Raw genomic sequence first — 25,410 nt, 5'->3', positions numbered from 1 at the left:
TAATATAACATAACCCAAAAACCTGCCACAATTTTTCCTCACAATGACATGACAGTATTGGTTGGGTAAAACCAAGCCCAAAAGTGTCTTCAGATCGACCCGAAACGTTTCCATCAAGTCACTACAGAATTTTTAAAAAATTTATTCAATGGAATTTTCTACTGCCTGCCTGCCTACTGTCTGTAGATATATGGTAGCCACGCCCATTCATCAGTGTGTAGGTATGCACGAATCCACTCCCACTTACATAAATTACTATAGTAGACATATGGTATAGACACGCCCTTTCATCAGTCTGTAGGTATGCACGAATCCACGTCCATTATTGTCTGCAGGCTTATGTAGAACCACGCCCACTGATCAGTTGTTATTGTATGAGTCATAATCTAGTATCACCAGAAAAAAACACATTTGGGCATGTCTGCAGTGCATATGTAGTGCATATTAAGCAAATATCACATTAACTTACGTGCTCATGATATTTTATTTAGAGTAAATGTGCAGTTTGCTTCACATGTGTTGTTGAGTGTAGGAGAAGATAAACAAGATTTGCAGCACATATGGACTGTACTTGTGCAATTTCACACGCATGGACAGATGTAGGATAGATGTTATGAATCTGAAGTGCATGTATAAGAAATATGTAGCATACACATGACAAATTTCACTTATAAGCTACATAATTTGATTTGACAATTAATTTGATGTGAAAATAAAACATGAAAACATTTATACAACTCCATCAACAGTTTATTTACTTTTAGTTCAAATGAGTTTGACACTAACTGAAAAGTTTACAAGGCTTTGGTCTTCTGATTCTCCAACATAGCTCTACTTCTTGTGCTACGGCATCTATTTTGTTGTTAAGAGACTTTCCACATCCTATAATTTTCTATAATGCCACTATGGTGCGGTGTGTATTCAGTAAACTTCTTTTTTTTCTGGTGGACGATTAGATGTCTTATCTCTGTCGGTGCACTAACTGCCACCAGAATAGTTGAAGAATAGTGACTATAGTGTTTTACGCACTTTCTTTCTACAAAAAGAATATCTGTAACATATTGTAATACAAGCCACAGTAATTCTTACAATGTGCCTTCTCTGTCTTCTCCTAGAATGGCAGCGCAAGCTGACTGTTGTCATGTTTCTCTCCTAGCATGAATGGCCTTTCTGAAGTCACTGCTCCTATCAGAAAATAGATACCTCTACACACAGAACACACATTTTTGGAACATACATTTAGTAGTAATAGCTTCAGTACTACTTCATTTGTCATTTTATCAATAACTGCTTGTATGTTTTCTTGGTTACCATCCAATGAAGTCCTTTGATTAAATCTGGCAATATTATGGGAGTAAACAATTAACATGTATTTATACTTGAGACTGAAATGCTTGTGTAGTTCTTCTACAATCTTATCATTATCATCATCATCATCATCGTCATCATCACCCAATACGATATGCCATGGACAAACTTCCTATGATCACTGAATGATCACTTTTAAGCAAAAAGTGCAACTTACACTATTAAAGTATCTTGGTATGTGAGCAGTCCTTGTCACATCTTTACCAGAGTTAGAACAAGCTTTTGGTCTATAGTCTGGATACTTTTTGCTGTACTAGATTCAACACAAGTTGGCCTTCTTGAGATGAAATATGAGCACTGAAATGTTATCATGCATTCCAGTAAGTGAATTGGTTACATTGTTAACTTACGACTCCCCTGTATGGCTGAATCCATCAGGTAATGGCTGCCCCAGTGCCAGTGTTGCTCTATCCGCTGGGCGTCTGTGACTTATAGAACATTACGGCTGCCCTAATGATGGGATCCAACCAGCAACAGTTTTTCTCAGCAAAGTTCCTCTGGAAGCATACTGGGAGTGACATCACTTACCTTACCATCCACATCACTTACCTTTCTGGGCATTGTCCTAGACACTGTGAGGATGGAAGCCAGACTCCCTACAGACAAACTATGCCGCATTTGCCACCAAGTGAAAGCCTGGTTAACCAGGAGGAAAGCCACCAGGAGACAGATTCTATCACTAGTGGGTCTCCTCCAGCATGTAACCAAAGTAGTACGTCCAGGGTGCACCTTTCTCTCAAGAATGTACAGTGTAGCTGCCAAGCTAAAACAGCCATCTCACTGGAAGAAACTATTTGCTGCCTTTCGTTCAGACATACACTGGTGGCATGTCTTTGTCCTTCACTGGAATGGGGTCAGCTTTCTCCACTTTACCCCAAGCGGCAGTGAACCAGACTGCTGCATAGAAACTGATACATCTGGCTCATGGGGGGTGTGGTGCATGGTTTGCTGGCCACTGGCTCCAGTACAAGTGGCCTGCTTATTGGGCTGAAATCGGCATTATGGCCAAAGAGCTCATACCCATCTTGTTCAGCTGTGTGGTGTGGGGTACCACACTTTCCAGGCAGAGGATAGAATTTAAATGTGACAATCTTGCCCTTATAGAGGCAATCAACAAAGGCTCATCCAAAGACAAGTTGGTGATGCACCTGCTGAGATGCCTCTGGTTCTTTGTGGCCTACTTCAACATACCCATCACTGCATCTCACCTTCCAGGAGTTCTGAATACTTCGACAGATGTGCTGTGAAGAAACCAGATGTACCAGTTCTTCCAACTACATCCAGAGGCATCCCATGCTCCAACATTTCTTCCTCCACCCCTCCTTCAACTGATCTCCCCACACCAGTTGGACTGGACATCTGCAACATTCATAAAACTTTTAAACAAACTGTTTGTATGTTCTGTACTCGCTAAGACCTTGCATAACCTCCAAAAACAAAATAAATTAATCATTTGCACATCATCTATCAATAAACTTACAAATACACACTTGTAAAATGGTTGTACATAATCTTAATGAAAGTAATACACACAGTACCATTGCCATCTGCTTGCAGGTCCGGGAAGGAGTGGGATGACTCTCAACCACCTCAGTAGCATCACTCATGGATATCTCACTGAGGGACTAGCTCCTACTACCAGACGCACTTACTCTGCTGGAGAGCAAAGCTTCACCTCCTTATGCAGTGCTTTAAGGAACCAAGTACTGCCAGCCAACGAGTCAGCCTTGCTACTATTTATTTCTCACCTGGCTTCAAAGAACATTTCCCATGCTACCATAAAGGTCTATCTTGCAGCTATTTGTCACATACATGTTATCGCTGGCATGCACAGTTCTTTCGAGGAGCAACTCACTCCTAGACCACAGCTGGCACTCAGAGGTATCAAAAGAACCCAGACCATTATGACATCTCAAAAGACCCGCTTACCCATTACCCTTCAGATTATGTGCAGCATTAAAGACTGCCTCTCCCAACATAATCCAGTTTCTTATGTCAAATTTTAGGCAATATTGTGATTTACCAGACCAAAGCTCAAAACTTGGTACAGTTATTCCTTAGGATGTACAAAGTGATTTTAGAAGGGGTACCACCATGAACTCACCTGCACCCCTTTGTACGACAGCTATTTTCAACAATCTGCAAAATTAAAACCCATCATATTTAATAACTTATGTTTTGCTAAACACATCTCTAAGTTTAATAATTCCTATTTGTGAGTGAGCACTCCATGACATCCCAGTATAGTTTCATTGAAATATCATGGCTCTTTATAAAAATAAAAGACTTACACACAAAAATTAAGTTTAGCGAAAATTAAAATCGCTAAAATTTAATTGTAGCTAATTTTGAGAATTTTCGATCAAAAACTATGTCTATAGTTCCACTACTTTGGCCAATCACTGTACATCTGTTTACTGAATATTTTATCTCCTTGGGGGGTCAACCTTATAGAATTAACAAAGTTTCAGAAAGCAATGATTGGGAAAATCTTTGGCTTTAATCTTTTGCCAGCTTATCTGTTTAGGTATGCTGTCTATTAATTATGTACAGTTGCTGATCATAGTTAGCTATTGATAAGCTGAATGTGTATATACAGTTTATTTATTAGCACTCTTATGTTTAGGAAATACAATTCTCTAGATTTAATGTTATGTTTAAAGCACAGATTTCAAATGATCTACAGTGTATACTGTATAAGTTACTACTTGATGAAGAGTGTTAAATGTAAGTATTACAATGCTTTCAATCCTACAACTATGTGTACTGTAACAGCTAGAGACTATAAGAGCAATAATTAATGATCATTAACAATATGGGACAATGAGAAGGTTACACAGCTCTGGATGGATACTTAATCAGAGAATCTGTGTAGGCTTTTAAAAATCATTAGCATTACAATAGACTCACCATAAGCTGATTTTGTGACCTCTTAGAATCTGAGTAATGGTTAGCTGTGTATAAGAGCTCTAAGCCTTAAAAACGCATCTTTGAACTGGTTAAAAACATGAACTTACAAAAAGTTTTGCATATGACAAAGATTATTTTCCGATATGGAGCCACCTCAGATTTGACCTTTGGGCTTCGGTGACCTTTACAGGAATTTAGCATTCAAACACTGTAACTAAATCACATTTACATAATCCAAATTCCACAAAATTGGTTTCAAATTGAAGCTATTGCCCCAAAGGAAAAATAATGGTTCATGATTGAAGTCGCTGTAACTTTAGAACAGAGTATAAGCTACGTACAGACTTTCTGTAAAAACAGATTACTATTCTTTCAATGCACAAGCTTGAAATATGTACAGAACATGTTTACATTTCTAATGGAGTGTACTTAGAAACTTAGCACTTAAATAGGCATTATACTTATTAATGAAAAATAGTATAATGGGGTACATATCTCTTACGATAGCAGCTTTATGTATGAGGTTCAATTTGTGTGAATTTTGGCTAAATTTTATACACATTTTGATTAAACCTTCTGGATTCTATTTTTTATTGAATAGCCAAGACAATTGCTTGAATTTTGTAGCTTGCAATTGTCGAATTTCTGATTTGCAAATGTTTACATGTACTCACAAGCATAGGTTCAGACAATATTATACACATATCACTGGAAAATATGTCACACCACCCTATAGAAATGCAATTATTTAGTGCAACTAAAAATCTTTTTCCTTATGTTACTATCAAAGCTACCACAATGAAATCTCTTGAATCCTACATGTCTAGCTCTAATACAGAATGACGATCTGCAATTTGCTGCACCAAGAAAATTTTGTATATGTGATATTACATTGATAAATTGACATCTTCACACAATTTTCTGCCCACATCAGAATTATGGAGGTTTCACTGCAGTTGTTCAACATAGGCAAACTCTCCGAGCGTCTACAATTTTTATGGTATCACAGCATAGCATGATCTTTTTCTCAATGCCATTTTTAAGTACATGTTTACAGGGTATTGTCTTACTGCTTTGTAATATATGATGGGTGATAACTACGTATATAAGTTATAATCCAGTACGTATGGAAGAAAAAGTATGTATATTCTACAGACCCAACTAGGTGCATGTAAATTGATACATTGCTCATATACCCTATTGCTACCAGTCATGGCGCATGCAGGTTTGAAACCAAAACATGTGCATGATGTGACTTACATATCTTAAAAATAATGCAGAAACTTGTAGTACAAGTTTTCTTATTCGGATTTAATATATGTGACCGGATTTGCAAAAAGGGGTCTTCCACACACATCTAATTTACCAACTTTGACGACTCATAACTTCAGAATAAAAAGGCTATTGACTAGAAATTAGGTCAGTAGAGAGCCCCCACAGCTTATAGTAGATAGAGAAAGTTTTTAAATAATATGTTTCTTTACCACTATGCTATGGTCTTCCAAGTTTATAGAATTTGATGTGTGTGGAACACCCCTTTTCGCAAATCCGCTCACATATAGTTACTTTGTACTATCAATAGGGCTGCATGACAGCTCTTTGTACTACTTAATCATGACACGCCAACATAATCCTTGACATACTATACAGCAACAATTAAGGGTGCACACAGAATGTGGTAATGTTACTGTGACAAGTCAACAGTTGAAGGAGAAGAGTAATAACTAAAATATTGCATGTTTGAGTGTATTGAGTATCCCATAGGCATTATCACCATTTTAGCAATGTGATTTGGACAAGCAGTGTTTTACTATATGATGTGCGTATGCTACTGTACATCTCTTGAAGGTATACAGAAGTGGTCTCCTAGTACAGGTAGCCATAGGTTCCACTGTACAGTTGTGAATAATACCACATATCCAACTCAGGCTCTAATAATAATTTCGGAAATGCAATCTGTACTATATTATGAGCGGGTGGAAATAGGGCTATTTTTGCTCTTATAACTTAGTGCAAACTATGGACTTTCTTTAAATGTTAATGTTCTCTTTAGAGCAAGAGTATTAAGTTGAAACTACAGTAAGTTAGTGTATACTGAATTGTGTATGGGTGAAAATCTGACCAATTTTAGGCATTAAATTGGATGTAAGGTCACCAAAGGTAAAATTAGAGGTGGTGTGGCTCTCTATTTTTTAAAAAAATAGCTTTTAAAGAAACAAACTATGTGGTAAGTTCATATTTTTTCCAAAAGTGCACAAAAAAATATTAGAATCCTAGCTAAAGTGCATTTTACTAGGAAGTAGAAATGAGTATTCTGCATGGAACCCAGCTGCAGGAGGTGAAGTATCCAGTAAACAGGTGGTACTCTGTGTGCAGAACTTAGCCATTGTAGTGGAAAAACGCGTAAATGGCTTTTAATGGAAATAAGTAACAAACTAATATTTGAAAGTTCTTCATGAATAACCGTGTTCAAATTTTAGCGATTTAATTTTCGCTAAATGTATAGTTTTGTTTAAGCTATGCATCTTTATACTGAGCCATAATATTTCAATGAAACTGATTATGAGATGTTATGGACTGCTTACTCACAAAAAGAAATTATTAAATTGGGAATGTGTTAAGGAAAAGACAACTTGTTTAATAGGGTAAATATATAGGTTTTAATTGCAGATTGTCCAACATAGCTGTTGTACAAAGGGGTGCAGGGCAAGTTCATGGTGGCACCCCTTCTGAAATCACTCTGTATACCCTAAGAAGTCACTGTACCAAATTTGGCACTTTAGTCCAATAAATCACGATCAAAACCATAAGAGACTAGACTATTTGGGCTGCATGCTGCTTGGCATTTTTTGGATTCCTTCGGGTCAGCGAGTTCACAGTCCCCTGCCAGAGTACCTATGACCTAGGGACTCACCTTTCACTAGCTGATATCTCCCTTGATAATAGGGACCATCTACGTCTAATTGTAGTAACCATTAAGCAGTCGAAGACCGACCCCTTTCGGAAGGGAATGACACCATACCTTGGGGCAACCAATCACCCAGTCTGCCCAGTCACTGGTATTCTACCATACCTAGCGTTAAGGGGCAACCAGCCAGGACCATTGTTCCTCACCAAAAAAGGACAAGGGCTAACCCGCCAAGCCCTCAGGGCTTCACTGGATGTTGTGCTTACCAAACTCCGACTGCAGACATGCAGCTACAACACGCACAACTTTTGCATTGGTGCAGCTACATTGCCAGCTCAAGCAGACATTCCAGACTGGTGCATTAAGATGCTGGGCCGCTGGAAAAGTGACACCTACGAACGATACATAAGGATGCCACCACATGAGTTAGCCAGGTTCTCCCAGCAACTGGTCACACCATCATGTAAAAATACAAACAAGTAACAGCTATTCTACTTGCTTGTAAACATCATATGTACTCTGTTGCACATATAAGCAATTACATAATTTTTCCAGTGTATAATAATGCTGTGATTAACTCTTTTAAAATATTGTGACTAGTTTTTTTGAAAAGCACGCTATTTAGTGGTCATGAGCTTGCAAAAAAAAATCACAAACAAGTATAAGGAATTTTAAATTAGAATAGGGACAGTGTATAGTGCTGCAATAAAAAGTACTGAAACAAGCTGGATCAGAGTGGTACGTAATGTCCAAATACTGTAAACAATAAGAAGTGAATATCCCTACTGTGACTCCTAATTTTTTCTTATACTTGTAATAACTGATATATAGCTGGGATATGCATTTTTATAGTGATTGGATTGATTGCAGTGTTACTTCTTATACTGTTATTTTTAATGGATGGATATGAAGCAGAATGGCAACATTGCTTTCCAGTAATTGGCACACATTAAGTTGCTCATTGACAATTGATTTTTATAATAGCTAGGTCTGACAGTATTTGTTACAGGTTCTCTAGTCATAAATTACATCACAAAAGAGTGAACAAAAGGTAGCTATAAGGAAAATTTATATATGAGTAGTGATGATAAAAATGAAAGCAATGAAACAAGGTGGGAGGTTACCTACACCTGCAGCTATATAGTGTGCAGTTAATATGTGGCATCTAGGTATGCTCCTGTAAAGAAAGTGTTGATAAGTATTTAATGTAACACCTGTGAGTTTGTTCGTATATAACATGTATGCATATTAATGTTAAAATGAATTAGGTTCCAGTGATAAAAAGTAGTGAAACAAGAGATGATGGTAACTATGAGGGAAATTCCCTACTCAGCATTGTAGCATTGTGTGAAAATTCCTAAATTGGCGTATTTTCATCATCTTTTGAATGGAAAAGTAGAGAGGGATTTTCCCTCATAGCTACCATCATCTTGTTTCACTACTTTTTATCACTGGAATCTACACCATGCTTAAATTGCTTATTGCACTACTTATTCGTTAAAGCATAGGTACAAAATATGGATACAAATGCATGAAAATAGTAAGAAGAAAATGTCCTGACCACCTGGCAGACTCCTGTAAACGTTCAAGCGTTAATCGGATGGCTACAGGTTCGAGGCTGCCCAGGTCCAGTCATGGATTTTTTCTTCTTTCTCCTACTTTTCAAACATACTTAGTGAAGTTAATTTAAACATCTTAGGCCTTTCTAAGGCCTTCTGGTATACAGGCTCTGCCTTTACCAAGTACTTTAATCAAAATATGTACACTGTTGCTGTGACTGCTGTATTAGAGTATCTTGCGTTACAAACAAAAACAGTATGAGAAGCACCTCACAATTGATCCAGTCACTACAGGAATTACCAATGATTCTCGTAACAGTCAGCTACATTGAAGCCACAGTACAGCGCCTGCAACATGTTTTGTTCTCCTTTGTGTCCTATTTCTTTCTCCACTACTGCATAGGTCTTGATACATGCTAGCACATGGTGGCTGCTGTGGTAGGTGAAAAGCCACATCTTTGACTGAAGTGACATTGAACAGTGAAGAAATCAAGCCCATGGCATGCTTGGCTGAAGGCAGGAGTTAGTCAGTCAGTAGAAACTACAGTTAATACTTAAACATTCTATAGAAGCTTGATGATATAGGGCTTGGAATTGCAAAGAAAACATTTATGGTATACCATAAAGCTGTTATGAATATGTGTGAGGCTGGTTTTGGATGAGCAAGAAAGCCCAAACCTATACTACACAGTACTATATCCTATTGTATGATCAACTTTTGTAAAAAATATCATTATAATAACATTTGGTAAAAATAAGAGTTCATAATATTATCAACTTATAATAATGTGGTAAAATTAAGAGTTTATCACTATAAAAATTATAAACTTAATTTTACCAAAGTTGATAATCTTACCAAAGTTGATAATCTTACCAAAGTTGATATAACTTAAGTTTATAATATTATCAACATTTAGAAAAATTAAGTGATAGCCAAAATGATAATATAAACCATATATCAACTTTGGTAAAGTTAACTTTTGTAAAAATATATTATCAACTTTAGTAAATTATAACTTTATCAACTTTGGTAAAATTCAGAGTTTAAAGTTATAAATTATCAACATTTAGTAAAATTAAGAGTTCATTAGCTAGTCAGTGGTAAATAAAAAATAAAGTACTATAGAAACTTGTTGAGAGTCAATCTGAGGATTGTAGCTAAAATATGTCACACACAGTTTTGTATGATCAAAAATCCCACCATGCTTGCCTACTAATCAAGGTATAGAAGCAGTTTTGCTACACTAAAACCTGTTTATTCCAGATGCCAAAATTTGTTACATACATTGAGCAAGTGGCTCATCACTTCGTACACAATCAGCTTAGAGAGATGACCTTGTTATATAGTGACTTAATCTGAACAGGTTTTACTGTTACAGTACTGCTGTTCCAAGATTCCAAGTCCACTGCTTGCCTTGCATCATCATCAGCAACAAAAGCTTTTATGGACCTTAAGCTGCAACACCATGACACATCAATTATATCTGATATCAAGTCCAAACTTAAAAGACTCTATAAATATATTAGACAGAAGCAAAATATCAAGCATACTATTAGCCAACTTGAGAAGCCAGATGGATCACTAACAGCAACAAGTGAGGAATCAGCTGAAGCTCTAGTTTGTTTTTTCAAGTCTGTTTTTTGTGAATGAAGATCTACAGAATTTACCAAGTTTCCTAAGTAGAATTGATGCCTTATTCTGATCTTGTAGTAACTGAAGAGATGGTTTATAACAAACTTCCAAAACTCAATGTCACTAAAGTCCAAGGCCCAGACAAGACACCCATACATACTTACTACTTTTTGCAGTCACCTGTACAAACCTCTCTGCCTAGTTTACAATCAATCATTGCAATGAGAACAACTTCCCCTGGACTGGTCATTAGCAAATGTTACCCCTATTTTTAAAAGTGGTCAAAGAAACCTATTTAGCAACAACCACCCTGTTAGCTTGACATCACAAGCTTGTAAAGTACTAGAATCAATTAATCGTGACCACATGATTACCTTTCTTAACAAACATAATGCTTTTTTCCTCAGCAACATGGCTTTACTTGTCAAAAATCCTGCTTCATCAACTTACTGGAAACTTTTGAAGATTGGACAACTTCAATTGATCAAGGTCATAGAGTTGATGTATTATTTCTTGACTTCACGAAAGGCTTTGACAGTGTACCCCACCAGAGGTTATTGATCAAATTGAAGGGATATGGAATAGGTGGAAGAATTTACAGCTGGATTAGTGAGTTAGTGAGTTTCTATGTGGTCGACATCAAAGAGCATTAGTTAAAGGTGAAACATTTACATGGTTCCCAGTAGACAGTGGGGTCCCCCAAGGCTCGGTACTAGGGCCCTATACTGTTTATTTTGTACATAAATGACATTCCTGACTTGATGGACTCGAAGATTAAAATGTTTGGTGATGGCATCAAAATCTATGCTCAGACAACAAGCTTTAGAGATGCACTCCACCTTCAGATTGATTTGGATAATCTTTGTAGCTGGTCGAAAGAATGGTTACTGCACTTTAATACCAGCAAGTGTAAACATTTGCAATATGGAAATGCTTCAACTTATGAATACTATATGGATGAAGAAGGATCAAGATCTAAGTTACTATTGTATCATCTGAAAAGGATCTAGGCGTGTGGATAACATCAAAACCTGGTTTTAGTCTGCAATGTGATAAAGCCTCTGCAAAAGTAATGCAGTCCCTTGGTCTAATTAAGATACCCTTTAATCATTTGACCAGTGAGTCCTTCCTGTTTCTATACAAAACTTATATTCATCCACATTTAGACTATTGTGTGTCAATTTGGAGTCTGTATCTGGCCAGAGACATCGATAAACTGGACAAAGAGCGACAAAACTAGTCCCAGAAATAGCTTACGAGTTGCAATTACACCATCTTAACTTATATTCATTGTACTGTCGTAGACAGAGAGGTGTACTAATTGATGTTTACAAGCTGGTGAACAATCTTAGCTGAGTCACACCACAACCATTTTTTGTTTTTACAAATAGCGTAACTAGAAGTCACAATCAACAAATTTTCAAACAGCAATGTAGACTCACATCCAGGCTCAACTTCTTTACCAACAGTGTGACTAATCAGTGGAACTCCCTACCTGATAATGCCATTGAGTCAGTTAATCTCAATAACTTTAAGAATAATTTAGACTATTTCTGGTCAACAACAGGATATGGACAGACTAAAAGGTCTCTGGCCTACTAACAATTATTTTTTTTGTCTGTTATATATACATGTCCATAATTTAATACTAATACTAACACAAGTGCCAGGAAGTCTTGCAGTGAACAATGGCAAAAATATATCACCAATTTATTTTATATGATTTTTTGTTTTAAAACACAGTTTCATTACTATCTAGTAGCTAGACTCCACATCATGATCACAGACGATTAAATGTGCTGACTATCCCATTTTTGCTGAAAGGGACTTTTCTGCTGAGAGCAATATCTCTTTTTTTTTTTCATTGGATGTAATCAGTATTTTGCTGCCTTCCAATAATCATAATCATAATCATGATCATAATGTGTGTTTTGTATTGTGTTTTGCATTGTTACCAAAATTAATTTAACTAAAAATTTACAATTGGTTTCTACTTGGCCATCTTTTTGCACTGTATATTAAAATAAAAAGATGGCCAAGTAGAAACCAATTGTAAATTTTTAGTTAAATTAATTTTGGTAATAATGCAGTGTAATATCTTTTATCATCTCAGTAGTATTGTTTATATTGCAAGCACACATGTACAGCTAGCTGGATGTGATAATGTGAAGCATATAGAAAATGAATGCACAAAAGTGCCTATACTGTAAATGCTTTCTTGGCCAGATTTTGATATCATGTCTTTTGGTTGTAGTTACTCCATGAACATGTACTTGTGCATTCTTGGCCTCGCCTTTATTTACAGCTGGGCTGTTTTTGGAACAGGTATCACTATACTTATGCAGTAAAATGAACATGTACTTTGCTCACACCACAACATATCTATGTATGCTTACTTTTTGGCACGCTCAGGTCTAAATACAGTAAGAGAGACATACCATAATTTTGCAAGCTGTGGTATTTCTATTTCACAGTAGATTCCTGCAACTTTCCTTTAATTCATGACTGTTTTGTGGCATTTGCAGGTTCATTGCTAAGACCACTTCCCAAAATACCACTACATTTTCTGGCAATTTTGTGCAATGTCGTAATGATGATTGTCCTAGACACTGGTGCACATTTGCTCATAGTAGACTTGAGCTGAAAATCTGGAACATGCAAAAGCAAGATATTTTAGATCGTAAGTTACTTAATTCTTAACTATACAGCTAAAACTTAGTGTGTTATGTAGATAACCGATTACCTCTATCACCATCTGTACCTGTACCCATACCTCAACCACAACCTCAACCAGTACGGAGTTTTTCCAGGTCCTATTCCTAATAGGTGAAAATGTCTTACATATATATACTAGTAAATTAAAATTTTAAAAGGAAGTAGGGATTGATTATACATGCTATAAAAAGTAAGGAAACAAGCTCGAAAATGTTACAGCTGAAATGAGAAACGATCCAGCAATAAAAAGTAAGGAAACAAGATTAGACGACTACTTGCTAAAATAAGACACACTTTAATGCCTACTTTTGGCTAGCATCTTGAAATAAGACCATCAAATTAGCCAAAAGTAGGGAGTGTTTCTCATTTTAGCAAGTAGTCGTCTAATCTTGTTTCCTTACTTTTTATTGCTGGATCGTTTCTCATTTCAGCTGTAACATTTTTGAGCTTGTTTCCTTACTTTTTGTAGCATGTACAAATCAATCCCTACTTCCTTTAAAAAAAAATTTTAATAGCTAGTTTGTTTACTTTTTATTTCTAGGTAGCTAGCTAGCTATATTATACTCTTTGTTTTCCACATAGCATAAAAAGCAGCTATCTTTTACCTTTGTATGCAATAAACACCTATAAAAATGATTAGGCCCCTATTTGGTGATTATTAGTTTCTCATCCAGCCTTTCTAATTATTATGATGCGGGCGGGAGGGTATTACCATTATGCCATTATTTTATAATATTAACACACTGACGTACAGACCTTGTCCAAATTGTCTTTATTTCTTACTACAAACATTTCCTTCACCAGCCATTTCAGTCTAGATACATCAGATTTGTTTACTACTGCAACTTCATCAACAACTAGGGGTCACAATTACAAGTTATTTAAACCTCAAGCAACGTCAAGAGTGAGATCTACTTTTTTCACTGTACGAGCCATCAATGACTGGAACAGTTTACCCAATCACATAGTTAATGCTCCCACACTTAATGATTTTAAAAATTTTCTTGACAGTGGCTGAGAATGGATTAGGAGAATGGATGGATTAGGATGAGAATGGATTAGGAGAATGGATGGATTAGGAGAGAATGGATTAGGAGAATGGATGGATTAGGAGAGAATGGATTAGGATGCTCTCTGTTTGAACGTTATGCAACATTGTTAGAAATGAACCGACATCCTCTAATGATGTTAACAATCCAATACAGAATGGTGCGCAATATTTTATGTTGGTATAATGCTAACATCCTCCTTACCATACAGCACAAAGCAATTTGTGAGTTCCCTTCAAAAGAGTTTTACAATGGACGACTCAATACAGACCCGTCTGTGTCACAACAGTTCTGTTCTGTCAAAAGATTTTGGCCCAGTGGACCAAATTGTCCTATTGCTTTTTGTGATGTGGAAGGGAAGGAGGAAGATGGTAGTAGCCATCACAAAGTCCACCAGGAGTCAAAGAACAACAGAATGGAAGCAGAGAAAATTTTGAGTCAATTTATATATTCTTGTTGATGTTCAGATATACAAGTTTTACAAGTCTTTATGCATACTAGATTGAAATCATTGCGGCTCTGAAAAAAGCTAAACAGGGCATTATAAAAGATTCAGGCATTGCCATCCTAACTCCTTACAAAGCTCAAAAGAAACTCATGGAAGATTTAGTAAAAGAAAACAAATTAAATGTCACTGTACGTACTATTAATGAAAGCCAAGGTGATCCCTGAGCAATACTATAACAGTGTAGTCAATCCAGTTTACTCTATAGGAAGTGAATTTGATTTTGTGATCTTCTCTACTGTACGGTCAATGCCTTGCCAGATGATTAAAAGCAAAGCAGCTGTTCAGGCAGACAGAACATGGATTAGAGAACATTTGGGCTTCATCACTAACCGCCACCAAATCTGTGTAGGAATCACATGAGCCAAACACATACTGGTTATTGTTGGTGAGTACACTGTACAGTGCTTGAAAGGTGTACATGTTATACGACAATGCTTCAATAAGTAATCAATTCACTCGCTTTATAATTGTACAAGACATGATTGCTCACTTAATTGATTCAGCTCTTCATTGCAACTGTGACAGATAAGATCTCTGATTATCATCATGCTGTTCATATTACTTTAGGAAATGCCATACTTCTTGATTATGATGACACCTGGAGTAGATGGTTGGTTCACTACTACAACAAAAGATGTGTAGTAAAGGCTTCATCTTTTCCTCCTCATCACTAAGATAGCTATATCCCAGCTTGTGTTATAACACTTTCATAATTATGGAGTGTGTTTGTTATTATAATACGGTACATTACATATTTTAAAAGCATCATATCTATGGAAATTGTAGCTATGCTTCAACTGACACAAGTATCAAACAGCAAACTTTCTTCATGTATCCAGGAACCACACATCAAACGCTTCATCCTTGCCATTTTAACTGACATCAATTATTATCATGTTGGCATGGTAATACCACAATACCTAGAAGGATAACTCATTAATGTTCAACTTCAGTTTAATAATACATCAGAGGTGTAACTATACATGCGGCATGTGGAGTCTCTTTTAATCTAGGTCAGGTGGAGTTGGTAAAACTTAATTGGTATGACTTGGACTGTCTGACAGTGACAATCTTTATATGAATCAATGTACAAAGTACAATTGTGAAAAATGAAGAGTAGAAGGCTGTAATTATAATATGGCTGGATCAAAGAGGGTTTAGCCTGTGCAATAGCATAAACCTCAAGTGTATTAATGCTTCACATAGTAATGCCACACATCATAATGATAATGCCTATAGTGGTACACAATCAAGCATGTTGCATCAGTTCAACTGACTTTATAAGTTCACATTAAATGACTGATAACACTTCTTATTGTTTAACTGTGATTTAATATTGTGCACTGCTCCAGCTTGTTTCATTACTTTTTATCGATGTGCTATACAGTCTCTACTCTAGTTGAAAATTCCATTTTGTGCACTTGTTTTTAAACTTTTTTGTAAAATTAAATTATTGTGACTGGTGAACCCATGAATGCATACCGCATCAAAAGAAAGTCAGTCACTAGAAAATTCTGTTAAATAATTGTTAAAAAAGAAATTCATAGCAACTTGTTAAAAGCATTTCGGGTCAATCTGATGACTTGTTTGGGCTTAGTTTTACCTAGTAACCAATACTGCTTAGTCATTGTTAGGGAAAAGTGAGGCTGCATGGTTTTTGGGTGACATTTTTTTTCATGGGCAACACCTACACCTTTGTGGTCCTTACTATATGCAGTACTATCACACTGTATTATGCATGCTTAATTAAAGTTTGAATACTATAGCAACACTCCACATACAGAGTCACTGCATGGTGGTTAATTGCCAAAATCAAGGCAAATAATAATTATAGCAACAAATATATTAGGGATTATACTCAGTGGAGGAAAAATAACATTATTTTGAGAATGTTAGCTACTGGTAACATTAACAAATATATGCTGTCAGTACAGCAAAAGCTATAAGGTTCAAATCCTGGTATTGGAAGGATTTTTTCCCCTTACTTTGGCCCTTTTCTGTTACACCTTATTTGCTATAAGTCATGCCACAAGTCATTTAAGTGTAAGTCCTTGCAATTAGGTTAGGTAATCCTAAGGCTGTAGCACAAGTTGCTGTCAGACCTTCAGTGCTGGTCACTGTGAAGTGTTAATAATAATAATAATAATAATAATGAACATGTTTGACTTTTGCCATGCATGCTTCATACTACAATGGTTTGTGTAAGAGGATCCCGTAAGAAGTGGAGATTATTGGGGATCATGGATGGAGCACCCTTGTTTGAAACTTTAATACTAAGTGAACTGTGTCATGTCATAGTTATTTTGTTGTTGTATAATAATAGTAATAATAATCCTATGAAATCATATCAAACAATTAAGCGACTTTAAAAACTTTTTTTTTCGTTTACAAGATAGCTACACGCGTCTACACTGGAAGCAGGTTTTCAAGGCTCTGTCATGGAGCGTCAGATAACTTTTAAACCTTTCCCCGGTTCTAGCAGGAATGGCCAGCATGACATCTACTTTCACGTAAAACGTAACAGCTTAATACGGCCTTTTTCATGGTACAAAGTAGGGGGTTTAACATTACACATAAAACCATGGCCATTGGCAATGAAAATATTGGCTCACCCCAATAATCCAAGCGCGAACTTTATAACGAATCCCCGTGATACAAGGCTAGATCGCTCCTTGCTTGAATACTTCAGCTAGTTATACCGTTCGTGACGAACGTTTTACATGATACAAAGAATTTTATAAAAATCACCATCTCAATCCAATAGTCGCATACCCCGGCTGAGCACTGATTATTAGTGACGCGCGCGCTATATTGCGTAGGCGAGTTGCAATGGAGAAGCATTCCTTTCGTGAATGTTTAATTCATCAACTTTTCAATGGTCAATAGCCCTTGTACATCATGCTAATAACACGTTAAACTATTTTGATCACATGATCCAACTTTGTAAATGTAATCAAACAAATATTAATTTTAAAAAAAAGGTCATTATAAAACTTTCAAGTTAGCTGTTTGCAGATCTCCAGCATGTAAACCTGTGGAACACACACACACACACACACACACGCACACACACACACACACACACACAAACACACACACACACTACACTACATATTCACATAAAAATAAAACACTACAAGGTATGGTAAGGGTTGTTTACATTAGTTAATTTTGTGGTCAACCACATATAGCAACAAGGGAAATGTGTATCTGTGATCAAGAATTTAATTTAGAGTCTAATATCATAATTAGATGGTCAGACTACCTTTGTCAACTAGAGATGAACTAACTTTTGGTAAAAAGCGAGGGGTAGCCAATGCCTTGGGACTCTTGTACACTATGTGAGAAATCCAATCAGAAATACACAAATATTTTAGAAACCAAATCCTAAATCCAAAATCACGTAAAAATAATGGAGAAAGTGAGTTTAACAAAGTAGACAATGATCGATCACGAATAGCTAAAACAAGATGTAGATCAACAACTGTACAGGTAGTTACTAGTTAGCAATCTCACTAAATTTAATGCTTTTAAAATACATAAAGATTGGGACTCTCGTACACACCATTTGGGTGCTTTGTGTGGGCGTTGGCAACCCCTCTGAATGACATTAAAATAGCTACATTGAATTGTCTGATATGATAATAATAATAATGTGTCACCAGTGTGGAGAATTTGATGAAACCATCCAACACCTTGTAAGTGAGTGCTCTGTGCTCACTGGTGGCTCATACAAGTTGCAACATGACAAAGTGGCATCAAATGTTCATTGGCAACTGTGTGGAAAGTATGATTTGGAGAGAACCATGAATTGGTGGGCCAGGGCTGTACTTGAAAACTAGGTGGTTAAAATTCTTTGGGATTACAACATCTACACAGACCATACTATACATGCCAGGTGTTGTTGACAAGTCTTTGCATAAAGTGTCTTTAATTAATATTTCAATTCCAGCAGATCCAAGAGTTGTCATAAAAGAGGATGAAAAGATAAATAAATACCAAGACCTTTGATTTGAGCTGGAACATCTGTGGAACATGAAAACATTTGTTATTCCAATTGTGATTGGCTCCCTTGGTTGTGTGTCTAAGCGGTTCCAGTCATTCTACAGGTCTGTTGGCGTTATAGTTCTGAACACGTATGTCTTGCAAAAGTCAGTGCTGCATGCTTCAAACTGTAAGAATTCTATGGCTGATCTCGAGTTGTCAATTCATCTTTACCAGCATGCATTGGTTTTGTTTGTATGCTGTGTTTTTCTTCATGATAATAATAAGGACTAAAAATTGCATGTAGCATGGATGCAAAAGTAACAACCCCAATTTTAATTCCTGCCAAAACAGCCAAGCTGTGAAAGGGTGTGGCCTTCAAAAGGTTTTAAATTATCAATTTCAATGATTATGGTGTAGGCATATCATTATTGTCATTACAGCTATGTTTTAGCTACTTCCATTTGAAAAAAAAAATTAATTAATTTTCTTGGCCATAAACCACCTTATAGATTTGTAACTTTTTAACTATCTGCTTTTAAAGGCTGCATGCACCCTTTATCATAGCTCATCTTTGATTCTTTTGTATTTGCAAGTGGCAGGATTTGGACTTGCCGTCTATTCTACACGCAGCATGCATAAAAGCATTCAATATTGCTAGCATCGTAACTAATTATTTAATTTTGGTACTTAAAATAGTGTACAGCGGTCAGAGAACATTCATGAATTGTCTAGAACTTATTCTGCTTTATAGTTTTTGTGCATGGAGAACTGAATGGAATGCAACCCCATGAAGGTATGTAATAGCTAAGTGATGATGGAATGCTTGATATAGCTAAGTGGTTCCATGGTAGCTAACACATGCAGGTATGATTGGCAAAAACCCGTAGCCTTAACCATTAGCTATGTACTCAAGTTATGCATGCATAAGTTAGTCAGTCAGTCAGTCAGGCATGCAACAATCATAATACCATTTGACACTTAATTTTACTGCCGGATATCTTATTGGTAATAGCATAGCGGCACAACCAAAAAATTGTGTACTTTCTCATAAAGCCATGAAAGTTTCCACATAAATAGTAGTCCTCAATACATGTATTTTTAGATATAGTGCCATTGCTGATTTGACCTTTGGTGACCTTTACTGCCATTTTTGTACAGAAAATTGATCATTTTTGTCTTTAACTCCCTGACGCAGTAATTAACTTGTTAAAGTGTGGTACCAAACAAAAGATCTTGCTGATAGAAACAACTTGGTTTGTATTTAAAGCCAATAGGAGATTTCATTCTTAAGTTATGAGTATTTTTATTAGCTGCAAAATTTGATAAATTTATATATAATTATCTGCCCACACCTCGAGGGCAGGTAAATTTATCAAATTTTGCAGCTAGTAAAAATGATCATAACTTTGTAATGAAATCACCTATTGACTTCAAATAAAAACCAAGTTGTTTCTATCAACAAGATATTTTGTTTGGGACCATGTTTTAACAAGTTAATTACTGCCTCAGGGAGTTAAAGACAAAAATGATCAATTTTCTGTACAAAAATGGCCATAAGTCACCAAAGGTCAACTCCGTGATGGCACTATATCTAAAATTACATGTCATGAGGAGTACTATTCAGGGCGGATCCAGACTTATGGAAAGGGGAGGGGGGGTCAAAAATGAACTGAGGCACTACATTGTCTCTGATTTGATAGGTGAGACCAAAAAAAAAAAAGATCACAGCCAGCTGAAAATAGCTGCCCACCTCACCAACCACGCATTTATAGCTGATAAAGCACATAAAATCCTTAAATAGCTCACTAAACACTGTTCTAATACTGTGACTGCTTTATTAGAGTGACTGCTCTATTAGAGTATCTCGATCTTAGTATACTGAAAATTTTTGGAGGGGGGGTCAAGAGCCCCCTTTGACCACCCCCACCCCCCCCCCCCCCCCCCCCTGTATCCGCCCCTGCTATTTATGTGGAAAGTTTCATGGTTTTATGAAAAAGTGCACAATATTGCCAATTTTGGGGGCTATGCCGCTATACTATAAGTACATGGATAGCAGCTCTTGATGTGCAGAAACACTCTAACTTTTCACCTGACTCCTTGACTAGCTAGTAGGCCAGTGCTACTGGGCTCTGTGGTCAAACTTCAGTCAAATTTTGCTTGGTCGGCACGTGCATGTATAGCGGTTTTACCGCTGGCGTTTATTGATACCGCTACATGGCCTGACGGGACGATGGGTGCAAACATTTCCAGGAAATTCTCACTTCTACATCAACGCGGCTGGAAACCTTAAATTAGAGAGCGAGCACGTAAATGTTTGCATGCAGGTTTCAGGGAAAACTAAATTTCTCATGAATCCCCTCATAATAACCCATGGCATCGCACAAACATTTCCAGGAAATCCTCGCCGACTTCTCCGTTAGCGGAAACCTCTAGCTGTACCTATAAAAGCAAGTGATTTGGTTCAAACTGACACTTGCTCAAGAATGATAATCATTTGCCATGCAAGCAGTGATGACGACTACTGTCTACCGATCGTCCCGTCTATAGACTATTAACTTACGCGAACTTAGTCAGTAAGTTTAGCTATATTTAATCTTAGACTTATCAAATCTACGTATATAGCCGCTAATGCCAGCAGCTGCTTACAGTTACTGGTAATTTAGCTAATTATAATACACTTGTCAATTTCATACCCCACCCCCGGAAGGGTGGGGGAATACAGGGGATTTGACAAATCGCGGTGTCAAATTCCCCACTAGTGGGGCAAAATCGGCTGTCAAATCCCCACTATGTCCCCAACCCCATAGTAGGGGATTTGACAATACCTCAAGGATGACTAAGCGCATATTTCATGCATACGACTAGTAATAAACCTGCCCTGTAGCTAGTAAAATTATAGCAAGTGCGATTTTATTGTTTAGAAATGCAGCTACCGAAAATCGGTCAGTGAATTGGACAACTGTCAATTGCCCCAGGGGTGGGGACAAGAAGCAATGTCAAATCCCCACCTGGGGTGTGGGGACGCCCGGGGGTGGGGGGGGGGGGGGGGGTGGGGTATAAAATTGACAAGTGCATAATATCTAGCAATCAAGGCGGAAACTTTCGTGTTAATTAGAAAGTTAGCTATTAGCTATGTAACTTGTGCGTACCAAGGCGTGGTCTGGCAAAAACCGGGAAAAAGTTGCTACGGCTTCAAGTTTCACGATAGTTTGCGAGAAAAGTGAGGGTAAAAGTATCGAGCGTTCTATTGCAAAAACCTTCCCTAGGCTAGGGTCCACAATGAAAAAATCGATAATCATGAAATTACCCCCCTACTATTTCAACCTGTAGGGCATATCAAAGTATTTTTCTATGTACCAATAAAACTTTTTTTTTTACAAATTAATGACATAAGGTAAAACAGTACATAATAAACAAAAACAAATAATCTTAAATATGGGCCTCAGCGACCTGCACAGCAATCGGTTCCTCAGAAATGGGACAGCGCAAACTGGACCTGGCACCGCGAATGCACATAATTGCAGACCTCAACAAAGAGAAGCTCAATTTACACTATGATCTCAGCCATCCCATCACTATTCCATAGGAAAGACTGTGCTTTGCACTCAAAAGGTTGGCCAATCTCTTATAAAACTGAGTAGCAGCATCACCCATTCCACCAGTAGTAGTAAAAAGTAAGAGAGTAAATGAGGCATTCTCTACTTCATGAACCCGTTGTTGGTATTCACGTCTCTTTTCCTTGTCATGACGTCGGTATGCAGAGTGTAGGGGTTGATTTGAGGGTGCACTAGGGTAAAAATTCTGACATCAAAGTATGACCTCTCAAATCGTCCTCCCCAAAAACCATTAGCTGCAATGTCAAGCCTTGCGTTATCATAACGATTAGCTGTTTTGTATTGAAGGGTCTCACCAGAAAGAAGCTGAAGGTGGGGCTTTATCTTTCTCCATACGAGGGGAATCGCGATTGTTTTGTGCTGGAAATCGTGAAAAATTGCGCGCTCTCTGGATGAAACATGGGTTCCTTCCCATACTTGGCATATTTTTGGATTCGGAGCAACCCAGCAATCAACAAAAGGAAAGCCCACAAACTTTCACTATACAGCAATATACTTTGGTTGTCACTTCATGCACAGTGCAGGTTTCATATGGATCTGAGCTTTCCTTCCATCAAACTAAGCGTCATGAAATTTCTTCCTAGCGTGTGTGAGACTAAAATGGGAGGCGTGGCTGCAATAACTCCAATTTCTCCAGCAAGTTATTTAGGCTTCAATATTATGTTGTGACCACCTAATGGTATTAGTTTCCAACCAGAAGTGGATCACGTGATTATGGATTGATTTTTCGTGATATAAGAGCATTTTCAACACGTGATCTTCATTACGTAATTTAAAGTTTCGCCTACGCGTCCACCATATTGGTGAACCACTGTACTGGTGAACCGTGTAATAGTTCGCTCAGTGTATCGTGTTTACAGAATTCTTTTGGCGGTGAAGTGAACTCATACTAGAAGTGGAAGAGAAGTACACCTCTGGTAGGGTCCGCAATCCGAAAAATCAACTTTCACAAATCGATCCCCCTACCATTGTGGGATGTTCATTGTAGTATCCCATTGCTAGATCCACCATGAAACCGGAGGCACGGTTGTTGTCTTCACAGAACTATCGATTTCAGTATTTCGTGAGATGCAAAAATTATTTTTAAAATTTCGGGCTCCACACAAAGAACAGGATAGAACTTGCTGCTTAGCTAGATATCATCTAGAGTTAATGTAGTTAAAAAGTATGCACAGTAATAAGCAAATGATTCACTGGGTTCCCAGCACAGGGTTGCTTTCTCTCAAAAAGCAGAAAACGAAACACGAATTTTCGAATTCAAACTGCCCTACCAGCCAAGACAAGAAAAGCCAACTCTTCCTCATAGTGATGTGTTAAGGTTGGATGCATAGTCTGTCTATGCTGTTAGTTTGGAAAGGATCTGAGACTTCTCACCATCTGGGTGAAGAACGTCAAAATTTTCGTGCGTCACTTCAAGGGATTCTCTCAATGGTACCAAAGTGCTTTCCGGTACTTCTGATGTCACACTGGTCACTTAATTTTGTTTAGAACAATGATAAATGATGGTTCAAAACGTTTGGTAGTAGTAGTAGTTGGTGTTTCTGTGATTTCATATGATGCAGTATACCAGCAGCTCCACCCAGTTTGAATAAAAAATGAAAGATTTTGTGCATTTTTCGGTTTGTTGTGGGATGTTTTGCAGCATAATGGTGATGTAGGGTGATCTAGTGAAGATTTGAAGCTGCTGTGGAGCGTTAGAGGTGAAGTCAAATTTGGACGATTTTGCTGCCTCCCTTGATGCATAGCTTAGAGCGAGGCGTGGAAGCTGTGGATGAAATAATAATTGACAACCGCTGTTACCAAACGTTCAGGGACATCTTTTGCCATAGTTGTAGTCCATAATTGATGACTGTTGTGGCTGCAGAAGCGCTGGAAATGGGTAGAATTCGCAACACAATTCAGTCTTTGATGCTGCAAAAAATTTTGACGCTCGTCACCCAGATGGTGAGAAGTCTCAGATCTTTTCCAAACTAACAGCGTAGACAGACTATATATACACCCAACCGTATTGAAATACTATGAGGAAGAGTTGGCTTCTCTTGCCCTGGGTGGTAGGGCAGTTTGAATTCGAAACTTTGCATTTCTTTGTCTGTTTTTTCAAAGAAAGCAACCCTGTGCCGGGCACCCAGCAAACCATTTACTCATTTCTGTACGTAGTTTTCAACTACAACAACTCTGGATACGATTTGGCTAAGTAGCAAGTTTCATCCGGTCCTTTGTGTTGAGCACGAAATTTTAAAATAAATCTTGCATCTTGTGAGATACTGAAAATGATATTTCTGTGAAGACAACAATCGTGCCTCCGGTTTCATGGTGGATCAAGCAATGAGATACTACAATGAACATCCCACAATGATAAGGGGATTGATTTGTAGAAGTTGATTTTTTCGGATTGTGGACCCTACCTCTGGTAATTCTTTACAAGGTTGATTCAGTAACGGCACGAAGGGGTGGACTAAAAATAGAGCCGTTCAACAAGTCGGAATTTCTCTTAAAGGCTTTTCCGGACAAGTTTCGTTACTCTGTTTGCTGTTGTTACTAAAGGTATTGGCTACTGGCTGGAGTAACGCCCGGGATTTAACTCAGCAGATCCACTGTAGCTGAGTTCGAGCTACTGAGTGTGCATGGTTCAGGCTCAGCCTGATTTTTAGTGAGAAAACTCTTTATGTCTTTGTAAATGTTATACTAATTGTTCTATGATAGAAAATGCTTAGCTATGATGTTCTATGATTCTTTGGTCCATTGTATATGTAGCCAGCTGTCACCTAGAAATACTCAGTGCACATATTGCAAATGGGATTGCTGAAAGGAAGACTCTGGGAGGTGTCTTTCACAGACCTTGCAATCAATGCTATACTTTTAAGTATTACTGCTGAGGTGATGAGACTGGATATGTTAAAGTGTCTTTATGTTTGATGACTTATTAGTGGTCCTACGGCCATACATGAACTGTAGAAATGATTGTTTTGTTAGAATAAGTGAGCATTCTATTAGACTAATTGAACAGTTCTGTACAGAAATCAACGTTGAAACCGGGTCACTACTGCTGACCCGGATGACCCACTGACCCGGATAGCAATCCGGGTCAGACCCGGATGTGACCCGATTGACCCGGATTAATTAAAGCCGAGACGTGTTTCGGGTAGTCTCGGGCGAGCG

General features: G+C 37.5%; 1 protein-coding gene and 2 long non-coding RNA genes across 8 annotated transcripts in view; 2 read left to right on the top strand and 1 right to left on the bottom strand.

Annotated features, from left to right (window-relative positions):
* Positions 1-683: 683 nt before the first annotated feature.
* LOC136266805 (uncharacterized) lies at positions 684-17,419 on the bottom strand. Of its 6 annotated transcripts, XR_010706294.1 has the most exons (9): positions 17,263-17,419; positions 15,141-15,570; positions 1,918-2,727; positions 1,719-1,865; positions 1,526-1,665; positions 1,380-1,480; positions 1,238-1,325; positions 1,090-1,185; positions 684-1,036 (listed from the first exon to the last, which is right to left on the bottom strand). It is a non-coding gene; the product is annotated as an uncharacterized lncRNA (long non-coding RNA). The 6 variants fall into 6 exon arrangements; XR_010706295.1 differs by lacking the exons at positions 15,141-15,570; positions 17,263-17,419 and adding an exon at positions 2,907-6,518; XR_010706296.1 differs by lacking the exons at positions 15,141-15,570; positions 17,263-17,419 and having other exon boundaries at positions 1,918-2,519; positions 2,577-4,902.
* Positions 14,597-15,435, top strand: LOC136266806 (uncharacterized). The gene is made up of 3 exons (XR_010706299.1): positions 14,597-14,803; positions 14,856-15,035; positions 15,218-15,435. It is a non-coding gene; the product is annotated as an uncharacterized lncRNA (long non-coding RNA).
* A 3,699-nt stretch (positions 17,420-21,118) lies between the features above and the next one.
* Positions 21,119-25,410, top strand: part of LOC136267628 (3'-5' exoribonuclease HELZ2-like) — a 55,900-nt gene continuing 51,608 nt past the window's right edge. Inside the window, exon 1 of the mRNA XM_066062787.1 lies at positions 21,119-21,210. The gene's annotated coding sequence lies outside the window, so the exon portion shown is untranslated. The remainder of the gene's footprint in view (positions 21,211-25,410) is intronic.

The sequence above is a fragment of the Dysidea avara genome, chromosome 9 (genome assembly GCF_963678975.1).
Source record: "Dysidea avara chromosome 9, odDysAvar1.4, whole genome shotgun sequence".
Classification (NCBI taxonomy): Eukaryota; Metazoa; Porifera; class Demospongiae; order Dictyoceratida; family Dysideidae; genus Dysidea; species Dysidea avara.
This window is presented reverse-complemented; position numbering and strand designations above follow the sequence as displayed.